This window comes from Pholcus phalangioides, unplaced genomic scaffold (assembly GCF_987345545.1).
Source record: "Pholcus phalangioides strain wild (caught in Gottingen) unplaced genomic scaffold, Ppha-v1.0 ptg000012l_1, whole genome shotgun sequence".
NCBI classification, from domain to species: domain Eukaryota; kingdom Metazoa; phylum Arthropoda; class Arachnida; order Araneae; family Pholcidae; genus Pholcus; species Pholcus phalangioides.
The window spans coordinates 13,227,336-13,243,684 of record NW_028301605.1 but is presented as its reverse complement, the minus strand read 5'-3'; the positions used below and the strand labels follow the sequence as shown (position 1 = coordinate 13,243,684).

The window sequence follows — 16,349 nt, the reverse complement described above, 5'->3', positions numbered from 1 at the left end:
CGCAATAAAATTCTTAATGGATTTTGTTTGAAGGCTCACAACGCAAATAATTTAAGCTTTGATGGGAGGGAGGGGGGGGGGATGTGCACGAATTTGCGTCTTACACCACAAGCCCATCAGTGGCGATTGAAAGTCTTCAAATAAGCAAAGAATCATTTTAACGGTAGGGGGGTTGGTTGATGTAAGGAGGTAAAAGAGGATCTCTTTCCTCATTCTATTCTACCCTGTATCAAGAAGGGAAAAAGAGGTAATTCAATGGATTGCTGAAATAAGACGGGAAAAGTGAAGTGAGGGGGTTAGGTAGGGCTTTTTGGTGTCTTTAAGTGTAGTACCGCGAGAAGTAGTAGTAGGAGGGAAGGGCTATTATACAAGCCGGTCTGTTAATGGCACAGAGGCGCCCATTTAGCACTGATTGCGATTCCGCGAGTATTCTGTATGGCGAGTGAGAGGTTGTTGGAGAAGTTAGTGAGTGTGAGAGGCATGAAAACAATCCCGGAAAAGGAGCCTCGCGAAAACTTAGTTAGCGAAGAGCTACTTGTTTTGGTAAAACGTTTTCCCCCCCTTACCTTCTAATCCTCCAACCACCCCTGTCTTGGTAATCATTGATTTTCGTTCAAGGTTAAGAAAAGCCAAAGACTGCGAGACAGTGCATGGGTAGGACGTGGACTGAACTGATTGGTGGTGGTGGTGCTTCAATAAACGAACGATCGCTTCCTTCTTTCGCTTTAGAACATTGTAATTATTGCCCTTTGAATTTAGCATTCCCTCTTTTGCCTGTGTTTAGAATAACGTTAGGGAGATACTTTTCAATGATTTGAACATTCTTCTGCAATTTGTTTGTGCGTACTTGTATTCAAAAAGTTGGATTGACGAGTTTATTCAGGGGGGAGTGAAACAGCATGGCTGCCAAGTCTCCCGAATTTTTGATCACGATTGTAAAAAAGAAATCCCTATTTTTCTAAGGAAGAATTAAACTCAAGCAAAAAAAAGACTGCTTTCGTTTTTGATTGTCCCAGAAATGACGTCACAAGCGTAATTGTAAATTGTCACTATTGCATCAAATAACGAAAAAGTATTTCATTTTCATATTGGGGGGAAAGACAGAATTCGCCAAATAGCTGGCGTCAATTCGGTCTTGTGGCATCCGAAATTGGCAAGAGGACTTGTATTGCCTTTGCCGTATGTCCCGTTTTTTTTTTTTTGTTGGCGTGGTTTGATTTGAAAATAGTAATGGCAGGTAATTTTTAACCTAACTAGCTGGCGCTGATCGGTGATTTCTTGCACGATGTCACGTTTTTTTTTTCAAAAGGGAGAAAATCCCTATAGTTTTACTTTTTATTTATAAAAAATTCCTTTTATATTTATTTTTTATATGGACTTTTGATCCGCTTAAAAACCTTCCTAATTCTAATTTTCACAATTGGCATCTATGAAATATAGATTTCATAGCATGCCCCCCCCCCCCCAATCTATCTTATACGCCTTTTGTTCGAATTATCCAATCATTGTGATGCTTAGACAAACTTTATCACCAATCTATTCTGTTTACTTTCCAAGGAAGAAATGATCCATCTGCTTCTATAGCATAGTGGTAGCGCACTTGTCCGGAATGCGAGAGGGCAGGAGTTTGCGTCCCCGTGTCGAGGGAGAGGGAAATTTTTCTTTCGAAAAATCAGCATCTTTACGTAACAGCCAGTTTTCTGTATATCTTGTATTAACCTATTCCGGTTTGGGTTCAATGACGTTTTACAATATTAAGCTCCAAACTCCCTGACCAATCGCACGCATAAAATGACCGTTCTTGATTTCTTTGAATTCATAACTCGAAAATTCGATGACTAGCTGCACTGGGACAACAGGGTGAATGTCCTACGGATTTTTTTGGCTCCCAAAATTGTTTGTTTCAATTTTTTTAATACAGCTTCCCACTTCGTTGTTGGTGGATATGGACCATAGTGACGGACTCGCATCTCGAGGTCCCTGGTCCAAACCGCGGTGGTTTTCCGTGGTTCCCAACTTTTCCGAGGCGCGAGTGCGAGCCGACGTCCCCGTTGAAAAGTCTCGCCACAGAGAGTTGCAGACCTACAATGGTACAAATATTCAATCATTACACTAAATACACACTGGGACTGTTCAGTACCTATATATACACACGCACTTCCGCACAATCGGTGGTAAATTGCCCATGGCGATGGGCAGGAGTTGCGCTCCGTTTGAATGAATGAATGCATGCTGGTAGATACGCTGTGGGGGGGGGGGAAGGAATCGTGTGGTGTCCTCAGATTTAAATTCAGTAACACCACATTTTGAAAACTTTAGGCACCAAAATACCAGTTTTGTATTCGCCATGGTGACTTGACGCCAGGGATTGGTCAAGCCCCGTATTACGCAACACGTCGTCGAAATGGGGTTTTTTTCCTTTGATCATTTTCGAAACTTCGCGCACCTTGAAATTTTTTTGAAAAGGCCTGCCATCATGTGGCGGACATGTTTGAAAAAATCACTGCTGGATAATCCCTATAGGATTTCTTTTCAGCGGAAAAAAAATCCTTAAAATAATATTTTCCTTTATCAAAACGAAGTGTTTCGTGGACTATACAGTCGAATCCCGCTATAACGAACTCGAAATGACCGGAGACACTTCGTTATAGCGAAATTTTATTATAACGGAATTCCAGATTTTTTGCATTGTTCTCAGGTGAACTTATCTCGAGGATTAGCAGGGCCGTCTTAAGGGCATCATGGGCCCTACCTGGGAAAATTCTCAAAAAATTCAACTACTTCTGGTTTTTCTGAGGCCCATGCGTTAAGACGGTACTGGGGATTAGAAAAGTGTTCGCTATAACGGGATCCGATTGTAACAAAATAGAGATTATTAAAAATCGATCGTCGGGAATTTGAATACTTCCACTATAACATATTCTGTGGAAAATTCTTGTGTGTGTGTGTGTTGAAGCAGCAAGACAGACTCGTTTTTCTCACCAGTAAATGGTTGGTAGCGGAAAAAGGACAAAATAAATGTTTCTCCATTTCTCTTTTTTTTTCATTGAGGTCTTGGGTTATGGTTGGATGGACGGACGGATGGCATTGTGCATTTTTTCCTATAGTTTTCTTTTATTCCCCACCATCTACTACACTATTACCGCTGACCCATATTTCTTTCAAAAAAATATATGTAATAAAGTTAGGATTAGCACAGAGAATTGGCCGAACACACTCTTTCTTTCGTTTAAACGAAAATCTCGTTTCCCCCCTGAAGACAAAACTCTCGGATTCTATTCGTTTTTGTTTCCGGGTATCATTGTCTTCAATGTGGATGTATTTGGCGGGATTGAACTGTTGACTCGTCTTCTGGTTGAGGAAAAAATATGATTGAATTTGGGATACGGGGGATTTTAGGTGCGTTTGTAACGATCGGAGACCCCCCAAAAATTTCGGGTCTGAATAATTTACTATTTATTGAAAGAGAAAACCAAACGGAAATTTCGATTTAAAAGAGAATAAGTTCGGAAATGATTGTATATTAGTATTAGCTACTTAAAAAAAATTAATGATTATGAAATTTAATGTTTTTGAAAATGTTCATATATACTATATAAGCGATGACTGCTTCGAAAAATTACATGATTAAGAATGACCCTTTTTTATCGAACACTAGCAAGAATACCCTGTAGTGGTTTTCTTCAATTGGGAGGATTGGAAAAGTGACAAACCATTGTATAATAAACTATTATGCATAAACTGGCAGCATAAATACAACGCCACAACAGGCAAAATGCCCAACGAGGTGGCTGAGAAAAAGATGCCCATAAAAATATGGATGTCATATATTTCAAAAATATACCAAAAAATGCAATTAACAAAAATTGTAAACAATATATACACATGATAAAATATTATACAATGCCCATAAAGAATACTTATGGGCTATAGTCTTATTCTAAGTATGGATAGCTTCTCGATTTACCCCAACAAGAAGTGGCAAACCATTGTAAAGGCATGTGCATGTCTGAACATTTCTGCATTTTTAGGGAACCACGGTAACCAAAGTAAAAATTCCGAAAATGTTGGGCCCAGGAACCATTTGTTGCCCGACGATTTTTCCGCCCATTTCGGGCATTTGCTCACCTCTGACGAACTTTTAAATGCTGTTCAATCCCGGTCCTGTTTGGTGTATATGCAAAATTTTTGGTGACGATCGGTCTAAAATTGTAGATTTGTATGAACAGACATATATACTTTCACATTTAGATTGTTCATTGGCAGCATCTTTATAAATGTCCTTGATGACATTGGAATCTTCAATGTGCCATGCCAAAGGAACAATGTTAGTGACGGTGATGACGGCTTTAATGTCCATGACAAACAGTTGGAGCTGGTTAATAGTGTCATGAAGCTGTCACTACCATCATGAACAGTGTTTGAAGCCCTCACAACTGTAATGAAAAATTATTCATGACAGTAGTGGCAGCTTCACACAATGTCGATAAAGGAACAACGGCTTCAAACAATGCTTGTGACGATATTAGCTGCTTTATACAATGTTAGAACAACAGTGGCTACTTGAGAAAATGTTTATGGCAGCAGTTGATGCTTTAAACAATGTTCGTAGACCAACAATTGCTGCTCGAGTGCACTGAACAATGTTTAAGACGAACAATTGCTTCTTCAAACAATCTTCGTAGCAGCAGATGCTCCTTCAAACAATACTGGCTTCTTCAACAATACTTACGACCGCAATGACTTCTTACAATTTTTTTCATGACAGAGGCTGCCTCAAACAATGTTCACATCACATTGATGACTTCCACACAAGCTATTGGTGTGACTAATATCTTCATATATATAATTCAAAATAGCGGTGACATCTTCATACAATGTTCACGAAAGCTGCAGCAATTCTGAATAATATGTAAAAATGAATTTTTTTTTTCCCGGGCATAATTTAAAAACGTCATAGTCGCAGTGAACAGTTTTCATTGCATCATTAGTTTTCCCATGTTCATGAGAACAATGGGTTTTCAAACACCATTTCAATAACTGTTCTATTTCTAAATTCTATTGCTGAATGCTGAGTTCTATTGCTGAATGCTGATTTCTAAATTTTATGCTGAATGCTGATTTCTAAATTCTATGCTGAATGCTGATTTCTAAATTCTATGCTGAATGCTGATTTCTAAATTCTATGCTGAATGCTGATTTCTAAATTCTATGCTGAATGCTGATTTCTAAATTATATTGCTGATTTCTAAATTCTATTGCTGAATGCTGAGTTCTATTGCTGAATGCTGATTTCTATTGCTGAATGCTGATTTCTATTGCTGAATGCTGATTTCTAAATTATATTGCTGATTTCTAAATTCTATTGCTGAATGCTGAGTTCTATTGCTGAATGCTGATTTCTATTGCTGAATGCTGATTTCTATTGCTGAATGCTGATTTCTAAATTCTATTGCTGATTTCTAAATTTTATGCTAAATGCTGATTTCTAAATTTTATGCTGAATGCTGATTTCTAAATTTTATGCTGAATGCTGATTTCTAAATTTTATGCTGAATGCTGATTTCTAAATTTTATGCTGAATGCTGATTTCTAAATTTTATGCTGAATGCTGATTTCTAAATTTTATGCTGAATGCTGATTTCTAAATTGTATTGCTGATTTCTAAATTGTATTGCTGATTTCTAAATTGTATTGCTGATTTCTAAATTGTATTGCTGATTTCTAAATTGTATTGCTGATTTCTAAATTGTATTGCTGATTTCTAAATTCTATTGCTGAATGCTGAGTTCTATTGCTGAACTGAATGCTGATTTCTAAATTCTATTCTATTGCTGATTTCCAAATTCTATTCTATTGCTGATTTCCAAATTCTATTCTATTGCTGATTTCCAAATTCTATTCTATTGCTGATTTCTAAATTCTATTCTATTGCTGATTTCCAAATTCTATTCTATTGCTGAATGCTGAGTACATTTCCTGCACTTTCAGGAAAAAGAAAAAAAAAATCCATTCTTCAATGAATTAAATAATTTTCCCGAAAAATAATAAACCATTAATTGAAAAAATAATAATTCACTCCACACAAGGCTTGTCGTGTACGGGAAGGGCTCGATTCAACCATGAATAATAATTGAAATATACGAGATAAAAAGCAGCCATGTCTCTTACAATAACGAGCACACATACCTGTCATACTCGTGAGTTTAGTAGCCCATGAATGAAAAATTGATAATGAATAGCAAGGGAAAATAAAGAAATTAGGGGGTACACCAAAAAACACAATTTCTTTCTCCCTTTTTTGACAATAAATAGGATTCTACACGAAAAAAAACAACTTAAATGCTTTAAATTATAAATCTTGTTTCCTGCCAACTGGATCAGAAATACTTTTGATCAAATCCCCCCCCCCCCCCCAACACTATCTCTGGTTGGTTTTTTCATTATTTTTTCATTATTTTCTTTTTTAATGAAAAAAAAAATTGGGGGTAAATCCTTCTTGACAGTTCAGAAAATAATTAACGGGCTTTTTACTTCATTGTAATTTGTTTCTATCATTTGCACTGAAAAAGGGAAGATTCCTTTTGTTTAAGGGGGGGGGGGAGTTTGAGAGTCCGGGATTTGGCCATTTTTATTTTTTGAAATTGTAGGGAAATATCTGTGTTTGCTGAATTTTTTTTTTAAAAGGGATTTTTCAACACCCTTCATAGGGATTTTTTTTCTTTTGCGTGGTTGGTTTTATTCAATTTTGAATTAATTTTTTTTCCCCCCGTTTTAACGTGTAATTCGTTATTTTCTCTTCGTTAATCCCTTTTTTTTGTTGTTGGAGTATTTGGATTCTAGTGGGGAAAAAGGAGTAATTTTTTTTGTATAATTGAAAGAAACCGGTAGTTTTGTCGGAGTTTTGTGGCATTCTTTTCGTTTTTCTCTCTCGTACGAAGGACAATTAATTGGTTGTTTAAAATGATCGTTAGTATAATGTGATCGCTGATTTAGAAAGATAGTTATATATATATATATATATGTGTGTGTTTCTTTTATGCTGATTTTAATGTATGCGTATTGCGGGGAATGTGTTCGAGGATATTTTTTCTTTACGTTTAATCGGATGATAGTGGGAGGGTTGGTTTTGGGGTTTTTTTTTTGTTCGGTTTTGAAATTCTGGAGGGCTTGTGCTCTTGAAATTTTTTTTTTTTTTCTGTAGGGGGAGTAAAGGGTTTGGTGTGGGGTCGGTGGCCGTAAATTTGCCAAAAACACATTTCTACATTTTTTTCAATTTGTGAATACGGCCGACGCCGCTTATTAGAATCGCTGATAATGTTATCATTCGGGTATTGCCATCAGTTTTACACACAAAAGAAGCGTAATGCCGGCATTACCCTATAAAAGTTTGATGAAAATTATTTTATAAAACTTGGAAAATGTAACCAATAAGCACATCTGTTACATTCGAGCGAACTTAACTGATCCGCCTATTGGTGGTTGCATCTTTCAAGTTTTATAAACGAACTTTTATCAAACTCTTATAGTGTAATGCCGGCCTAACAGACATGTATCATAGCTTTTTAACGAATTTTTTCAATGTTATCTGGGCTTCCGATAGCGTTATTTTTTCTGTCGAAAGTTTTTTTTTTTCCTTTGTGCATTTTGAAAAGCTAAGGTTTAATCAAACTCACACCCCCCCCCCCTTCCTTCCCTTAAGTTATCGTTATCAGGCTGCGAGACGTGGACAGGAAGTGTTCTCCTTCGCTCTGTTGGCAAGCATTTCCGTATTTAATGTCGCAATTGTTCCTTGGTATTCGCTGCGATCCACGTACGTGTATATGAAGGTGTACCGTGAGAGTCTCTCAAACATTTCTGGGTAGGCAACTCTTGTACGTGTTTCATAGGGGGGTAGCTGCGCATTAATAAGGTTAAGCAAGTCTTCTAAACCTTACAATGGGTACGCAAGCAAGCCTTTGATACACAGTGGCATTCAATGTCTAACAATGTCATTGAATTCATGTGTCATTCAAATGGTGTCAATTCAAACAATTAATCATCAAACAATGTTAACAATATTCATGGCAGGTGGTCATTGGAAGATTACAAACGGCTCTGAAGCCTGATCAACACCAGCAGCGCGACACAGCTTCAACCCGTGCAAAAACCGGTTTTCAGGTATGTCCAGCTCTTTGATGGTCCGTTTCGATCAGCGCGATAGGTGTTGATGTACCCCCTCCCCAACTTCAATAAAGGAACACTTACGGCTCTGGGAGAAATTCCTTGTGTCCCCTCCAAAAATCGACTCTACATACGTCCCTGCTTGCTATAGCGGAGATTCGACTGAATATGGATCAACACCATATATACTAACAAAAAAAAGGGATAAAGATAGCGCGTGCGCCGGCCTGCTATAGGTGAGATGACCTCCTTCAGTGACGTCACTAGCTTCGCGCGGAGGACTTCCAAGATAGTGTTGAATCAGTTCATTGTGACGAGTTGGTAATATTGTATGGATACGGTTGGCATAGGCGAAGATGGACTTGGAAGTGTGGGGGGGGGGGCACGATGATGATGTCAATTCATATATGCATTAGATCAGTCGACTTCACCTTTGACGCTGGGGGGGGGGCAATGCCCTCCCACGCCCCCCCCGTATCTCCGCCCATGACGGTTGGTTTTCGGCTTCGAGTTTGTAAAGTTCTCGCTACCCACCGATAGAAACATAGCTCTAGAAACAAAAAAAAAAAAAAATAGGTGTGAGGTGATACTCAATCAAGAATCTATTTCAAGAGTTAAAGGTAGAAAGAAAAAAAAAGAAAGTTCTGGAAGGTAAACGAGCGAATCGCGTGCATATTTAGCCCTAAGAGGAAATGCAAACCGAAGCTCCAAAAGATTGTAGAGAAGGGGGGGGGGGAAGAGTTAAGACTTTAAAAGCAAGAGTGGGGGGAGGATTATAATATCATGATACACGTGCTCGACATAATGCAAAACACGCCGCGAATCGACGAGACCATGATGAATACCTGGTCTTTATCACTCTTGGCGGAAGGAAGCTGGCTGGCTGAATGAATGAACGATTATCGATTTCCATGTCGACTTCGAAAGCATTCGTCATCCACGTCCAAGTACCGGATATCTGGCCTCTTTTTCCGTGTGACGTGTTTATTTTCGTCTCTCCTATCCAATTTTTTGGTGTTATTCAGTTTTGACGTCTAGAGAGAACAAGTGTTTTTCATCCGCCACACAACGTGTCGGCCAATTCATATAAGGGGTCATTCAAGTATTACGTCAGCATCGTGGGGGAGGGGGGGTTTCAGATTTGCTGACTTTTGATGTCGGGGGGGGGGGGAAGAGTTTGAAGGTTGCTTACGTCATCAACCACCCCTTTTTGAAGATATGAAATATTCTAAGCTGCTGACGGGGGGGGGGGGTCAAAAATGGCTGAAATCTGCTCACGTAATACTTGAATGGCCCCTAACCGCTAGAAATGTTAGATTTTTTACAATCAAGTATGATACCGCTTCGAAATTGGTTTTTATGTCTCTTATAGGCCGGGGTACACTATAATAGTTTGATGAAAGTTATTTTACAAAATTTCAAAAATAGAAAACCCTCTTAACGGAAGCCCCTCACATGCGTTCAACCGTCTTTTACGGCTGAAGAATAATTTTCCCTTGTATATTAAAAAGTATACATTTCAAACCCCTGATCAACGGTCACTCGTCTTTTACGGACGATTTTGTTTTTTGTCCGTAAAAGAGAGATTTTACATACTGTGCATTCGCTCGAGCATAACTCTTGTTGGTTGCATTCTTCAAGTTTTATAAAATAACTTTTATCAAACTTCTGTGGGGGGTAATGCCGGTCTCAGGCCGGAATTACATTATAAAAGTTTTGTAAAAGCTCTTTGAGGTAAAACTCGAAAAATTCAACCACTTAGATCACCGGTCGCATTTGCTCGAATGTAACCGATGCGCTTATTAGTTGAATTTTTCCGGTTTTATAAAATATCTTTTATCAAACTTTTATAGTGTAATATCAGCCTTAGTCCATCAGAAAGTCTGCTAATTATATATCCTTATTTTTTTTCCTTGACGGTCCGCAAACTATTTCTCCTGTTTATTTTTTGCACTTTTGCTAATTACTGCTCGGCAAATCGCAAAAAAAAAATTTAGGTGCCAAAAATATTTTACCCGAACAAAAAGGTTCAAAAATTCCTTTTGACTTTTTCAGTGGGCAGGCATAGTGACCGTCTCATGTTGGCAGATATGCCGCTGCTGCTATACATGCCAAAAATTTTGTGCTGCTCTCAACCTGCAATTTAGTAACCACACGAGGAAAATTTTAGCCGCCAATACCAATTTTCCAGTCGCCAATGGCGACCTGGCGCCTGGGATTTGCTCTGCCCTGTACCTCCCCATTAATTTATTTGTTACCGTTCCGCAAATCGTTTCTTCTATTCGTTTAGCGCCAGTCCGCATATATTATTTCTATTTACAATATTTACTTTTTCTTGTCGGTCTTCTGATTACTACAAGCATTCATTTTTCGCCGGTCCGCACAGACCTATAAGGGGTCATTCAAGTATTACGTCAGCATCGAGAGGGGGAAGGGGGGTTTCGGATTTGCTGACTTTTGATGACAATGGGGAGGGAGAGGGATTTGAAGGCTGCTTACGTCATCAACCACACATTTTTGAAGATATGAAATATTCTAAGCTGCTGACGGGGGGGGGGGGGGGGGTCAGTGTTTTGCTGACAAGGGGGAGGGGGTCAAAAATGATTGAAAATCTGCTTACGTAATACTTGAATGACCCCTAAGAAAGTTGAACAATGCTCCAGAAAATCCAGTGGTGCCAAGATTTTTTTAGTGATTCAAATGACCTAAATGCATTGTTTTTCACGTACATGTTCTTGATCGGGTTTAATTAAAAGCGTGTGTTTGTCGTGATTATGCCGAATGCTTCATTTACACTCACGTAGGGGGGAAAAAAACGCCATAAGGCCATTTACATACTCGGGCATCTCTTTCCCAAAACGTTGATTGCTTCCTTCTTTTATTATTATTATTATTATTATCACTGTTATCGTTTTACATGGGAAGAAGATCGCTCCGAACCAGAAATCGCATCGTTAAGATTTTTAATGCGTTCGTTAAGCTGGGTTATTGGGTCACTTTTTTTTGGAGGGATTCGTGATCTCTCATCGAAGGATGTTACGAGCACGTATCAAGATGGTGTGACTCTTTTTGTACATTTGATGCCAACACGTTTTAACATGAGAATCGTTTCAATGTACAGGGTGGGCAAATTGTCCTTAGAAACTCTAAAAATTCATAAAAACCGGAAAAATAATCGAAATAAAAAAACGGTTTGCGCTTTGTTAGCATCGCTAGGTCACGAGAATTTTTTTTTAAGACGGAAAAAATAACTTAAAAAACAGCTGATAGGTGGCGCTGACGTACACAAGTCAACGGAAAGATAACGCAAATAACGAACAGAATGCGTCCAAATCGCTTATTACAGCAGTAGGCCCCTATGTGTTCCACCACCGCCACCACAGGGGATAACCAGCCCCTCCTAGAGATAGACCACCTCCGCAGTCTGCTTGTGACGTTAGTAAGTACTCCATTTTCCCTCGGAATATTCAGGGGAAAAAAATTCCTTGCTCAGTATCATCGTTGTGAGGAAAAGAAATGATCTGGCTTAGAATTGGCTATTTCTATGCCCCACATCCAATCACTATGCAGTATTTGTGAGCCAATCGGGAAGATTCTACGCCAAAATAAGAGGAAACGAAATAGGATGCTGCATTTCAAAATGTGGCAAACTTGCTAGGTAGTCTGTGACGTTTATAGCAAACAGTGCTAGGAGGTGCTGGGATAACACATTGCAGGGCGAGTCACAAATCCAGCAACGGCAGAGTGCAGCAGGTCCGGATGTATACATGACACATCTCAGAGGATCGCATCTCTTAGTTTCGGCAGATTGGGTGGACCGGATCGATAGAACCCGGGATTGCAAATATTCCCATAACCACAGGTCTGCCGGTGTGAAATCTGGAGACCGAGGAAGCCATGCGAACCTATGCAACGCCGCCTAATGCTTTTGTCTTCCTCAAACGTCTGTATCAGGAACGCTTTGACCGGAGTAGTAGTATATGACTAGTTGCTCCATCTTGCATGAACGTGACGGTAGGAATCGCATGTCTTTCACGCAAACACGGCAAGACCTCTCGCGTAGAAGCGTTACATAACGCTAATAACGCCGATAGGTGGCGCTGGTACGAGCGGTATGGTCCCGGGTGTATCGATCCTGTCCATCCAATCTGTCGGAACTAAAAGATGCGATCCGCCGAGATTTGTCATGTATACACCCGGACCGGCGGAAGTTTTGGTTTCGCCCATGGGTGTCCGTTATCGAGAGGTTCTACTGTATTGTTGTTGCCAAATGCTTTCGATTTGCCAGGAAGCCATTCAATTTTTTTAAAGCCTTATTTAAAATCTCCCGGCTGGAAACCATATTTTTCAGATTTTTCGCTGTAATTTTTTTTATAAGATTGTAGCTCTGTATCAAACATATTTTACTTTGGAGTAAGTTCTGGGGTCCTCTATAGGCCTATATTACAGTTGAATACCGTTGTAGCGGAAATCTCGTTTTAATGAACCCTTTTCTAATTTCCCCCTTTTAAGTTGATTGTAGAAGCAATGCAAAAACCTGGAAATCCCTTTACAACGAAGTGATTTCTCCTGTCTCTCTCGGAGTTCGTTATAACGGGATTCTACCGTAATTTGTAAGAAAGTGGCACAAAATTAAACATTTGTTTTCGTCACACCGAAATGATAGTCAAATCCCGTTGTAGCGAAAAAAAAAAATCTTTTAACGAACACACTTCTAATCTCCCAGATTATTATATAGGAATAATGCAAAAAAACCTGGAATTCCTTTCTAACGAAGTGATTACTCCGGTCTCTCTTGGAGTTCGTTATAACGGGATTCCACTGTACTGCCAAGGAATTTAAAATTCAAATTCGCACTTTGTTTATTCAAATTCTAATAAAATTAAATTCAAAATCTAATATAATTCAAATTCGATTTTTTTTTGCAAGGAAATATTTCGTCACGTGACAAACTACAGATTTTCTTTTGAGTCTGACACCCGTATTTGGATTCATTTGTCATTGTTGTGTCTGGTCACAAGGCCGTAGCTAGTGGGGGGACCTATGGGGGGGGGGGTCTGGCTGCCCCCCTCCCGAAATGTGAGAAATCACGGAAAAATGGGAGAAAGATGGCCAAATCTATTCTATCACTTTGGTTCCCCCCCCCCCCCCAAACGAAATTTCTGGCTACGCCCCTGCCTGGTCACAATTTTGTGATTGCTCGCTGGTACGAGGATATTCGTGTCTTTCCCGTAATCCGATGAAATTTCCTTTTGTTATGAAAACTAGATAGAATTTGTTTTTTTTTTTGTTAGTATCATTTGTCTTTTCTGAGTATGAATCATCATTTGTGTGCGTGTTAACGCCTGCTGAACAAACACAGTGTGTTATCGCTGTTGCAATAACTGTTCATCACTTGAGCTGCAACCGTTAACAAAAATGGTGTGACTTTTTTTTACTTTGTTTCTCCTCTTTTATTACCGTTACATGTACGTGAACTATTGAGGACGATGGAATCGGTGATTTCTTTTCCTTGTGGAAAAGAAAAGGTGTTTGGTTCCAGGCTCCAGAACAATTACCGATACAGGAACTGCTACCGTGTTTTGCTGCGCGTATTTTGCGGATTTAACGTTATCGTTGTGTGCACCGCAGTTTTTCTTTTCTGAGAGGTTTGGAGTAGAAATGTTTTCCATATGAAATTATTAATTTGGTAAAAAAAATTGAATAGAGTCGGCCCCTCTCTTAAGGGGGGTGTCGTATCTTTTAAAATGGTGAAAAGCTATGCTCTAATAGAAATATCATTAAAAATACTATTTAACCATCGATTCATCGATTTACAGTCAAACCTCGTTAAGGAGTCGCTCTTGGGAGCGCAAAAATATGACTTAGCAAGCGGAGTGACTCGTTAAGCGGAGTAAGGCATAGCTGTGCCAATTCCTGCCTGAGGATAATTGGGACTTCCAAAAAGTGACCCGGTAACCGGGTGACGCACTAACGAGGTTTGACTGTATTACAAATTTTTTACACATGTTTTTGATTGTATGTGCTATCTTATGCTGGTATAAAGTGTTATATATCTTAAATACTTGCTTTTTTTTTTTAAATTCACGGAAAATTATTAAAATCATCTTGCGTGCAGGGTAGTCAAATCGTTAACAGTCAAACTCGTTAGTGCGTCACCCGGTTAACACGTCGCTCCGCTTCTCTGGTCACTTTTTGGAAGTCCCAATTGTCCTTAGGCAGGAATTGGCACAGCTATGGCTTACTCCGTTTAACGAGTCACTCCGCTTACTAAGTCATATTTTTGCTCTCCCAAGACTGACTCATTAACGAGGTTTGACTGTACTATGACATCAATGTAATTGAATAAAAATTAATTAAAAATATAAAGGAAACTATTCGATTCATGAAATGAAGCAAAAGGTCGAGATTGCATTGACTCGATGTTATTTAAAATTAAATTTTTGGAATTTTAAATTTATAAGGATATTTAACCAGGGGTGTCCGATTAAGCGGGGCCGACTGTATTTATAGATGGCGTGCGAGTGATTTACGAGTGAATATTCAAGGTTCATTCTATTTGTGTACAGTCCCTGAAAATGGCAACTTCTGAGTCCAATGCGTAAACTCGCCAATACAATAAGTTTGTTTCTAATTAAGAAATCTATAATTATTCCGATTTTTCGTGTCTTCATAGAAAAATCCCTGAACGTCCTCAAATTGTGCTTTGTTTGAATAGAAAATCCCTAAAGAAAATACTCTTCGTCCTTGCAATTTCAGGCTGACCCAGTTTCATCAGAAAAAAATATGTCGAATCAGGATTTCAAGTAAGAAAAATTATTAATTTTCGCTAAATATGATTCCAAAAGCAAGCAAAGTGGCTAATCATAGCTAAAAGAAAAATCGGAACAGCGAAAAATGCGTCCCGGAAAAATGATCTTTATATATGGTCACCCATTGAAATTTCTAAAAAGTCAACGATTTTTCCCTTTGTTTTATGTTTTCTCTGATACGGAATGTGTCATCACGGGATAAAACTACAGGTTTTTCAAGTCTGTGAATTGTCACCTACGCGGTACAGGGTAACTTTTGAACGCCTTTTGAGCATTTTTAAAATTTGAGTCATACCTCTACGACGGACGGTTGATGACATAAAGTCGACATTAGCACTTACAAGGGAGACCCTGTCTATAAACTGAAGAGCCAAAAAAAACTGGTACAGGCATGCGTATGCAAATAAAGAGGTATGGAACCAATCGGAGTACGGCGCTGCGGTCGGCAACGCCTATATAACACAACAAGTGTCTGCCATAGTTGTTAGATCGGTTACTGCTGCTACAATGGCAGGTTATCGAGATTTAAGTGAGTTTGAACGTGGTGTTATAGTCTGCGCACGAGAGATGGGACATGGCATCTCCAAGGTAGCGATGAAATTTGGATTTTCACGTACGACCATTTCACGAGTGTACCGTGAATATCAGGAATCCGGTAAAAAATTAAATCTACGACATCGTTGCGGCCGGAAAAAGATCATGCAAGAACGGGACTGACGAGAATCATTAAACGTGGCAAACGTGCAACCCTTCCGCAAATTGCTGCAGATTTCAATGCTGGGCCATCAACAAGTGTCAGCGTGCGAACCATTCAACGAAACATCATCGATATGGGCTTTCGGAGCCGAAGGCCCACTCGTGTACCCTTGATGACTGCACGACACAAAGCTTTACGCCTCGCCTGGGCCCGACAACACCGACATTGGACTATTGAGGACTGGAAACACGTTGCCTGGTCTGACGAGTCTCGGTTCTAACTGCTTCGAGCTGATGGACGTGTACGCGTATGGAGACAACCTCATGAATCCATGGACCCTACATGTCAACAGGGGACTGTTCAAGCTGGTGGAGGCTCTGTGATGGTATGGGGCGTGTGCAGTTGGTGTGATATGGGACCCCTGATACGTCTAGATACGACTCGGACAAGTCACAGGTACATAAGCATCCTGTCTGATCACCTGCACCCATTCATGTCCATTGTGCATTCCGACGGACTTGGACAATTTCAGCAGGACAATGCGACACCCCACACGTCCAAAATTGCTACAAAGTGGCTCCAGGGACACTCTTCTGACTTTAGACACTTCCGCCGGCCACCAAAATCCCCAGACATGAACATTATTGAACATATCTGGGATGCCTTGCAACGTGCTG

General features: G+C 39.5%; 1 protein-coding gene across 1 annotated transcript in view; it reads left to right on the top strand.

Annotated features, from left to right (window-relative positions):
• LOC149079608 (plexin-A2-like) overlaps nt 1-16,349 on the top strand; it is a 448,285-nt gene that overhangs the window by 23,168 nt on the left and 408,768 nt on the right. The gene's annotated exons all lie outside the window — the stretch shown is intronic.